This window comes from Phalaenopsis equestris, unplaced genomic scaffold (genome assembly GCF_001263595.1).
Source record: "Phalaenopsis equestris unplaced genomic scaffold, ASM126359v1 Scaffold000421, whole genome shotgun sequence".
Lineage (NCBI taxonomy): Eukaryota > Viridiplantae > Streptophyta > Magnoliopsida > Asparagales > Orchidaceae > Phalaenopsis > Phalaenopsis equestris.
In genome coordinates, this window is record NW_018164862.1 from 19,888 (window position 1) to 20,765 (window position 878).

Below are 878 nucleotides of genomic sequence, written 5' to 3' on the forward strand. Positions count from 1 at the left end.
CTGATCCCGACTTTTTATATAGATGTAAAATTGCGATGAATGTGATTATATGTTTAATTTTTTTAATAGTTATTCTTAATTTGCATCAAAGTCAAAAACTTGATCCAAAGCAAAAACTAAGTTTTTCACTATGAAACAAATAATAATACAATTATAATATTTAAATATGAGATACTACGCAAGTATACGTATCGTTATCAAGTAATACAGAACTTTTTGATTAAGCTCTGAATATCTAACCCTCAGGGAAGATTAACAATATGCACTTAAGAAAACTAAAAAAATTAGATGACAAAAATCTACTTAGCAAAATATTTTTACTTAAACTTAAGATACAATAATAGAAATGAAAATTTGATTCTTTTTGTAATTTTTGTTTTATAAAATAAAGTAAGCAGCTAATTAACTTAACTAAATATTTGCAAGATGAAGACTATATAAGTAAAATATTTTTTTCCTTATCATGAATCAATAATAAATAAAAAAAATATATTGTGGAATTATGTTAAATGTGTTGTGATAATATTCTTTACCCTTACTAGAGATACTATAAAGAATATTGACTAATCTATAGTTTGAATTGTATTGAAGACCGGTTAGGTAGAGAAGATACTAGCTCTCACTCTAGAGTTCCATCTTCTCCCTCCATCTGAAGGCTAACATCTCGTATCAAAACCTAAAACTATAAATCAAATTGGGGGCTTTAGCCAGTAACTTTAAAGTCCTCTAATTCTACACTCTTAAAAAGTTTATTTTCCTATTTATTTGCACTCAACCTCATGAACTACATTCTCATTCATGAAATCAATATGTGATTCTAACCATTTGTTGACTAAGACAATATCATCTCGGGTCTTGCATGTTCTCACAGAAGGTAT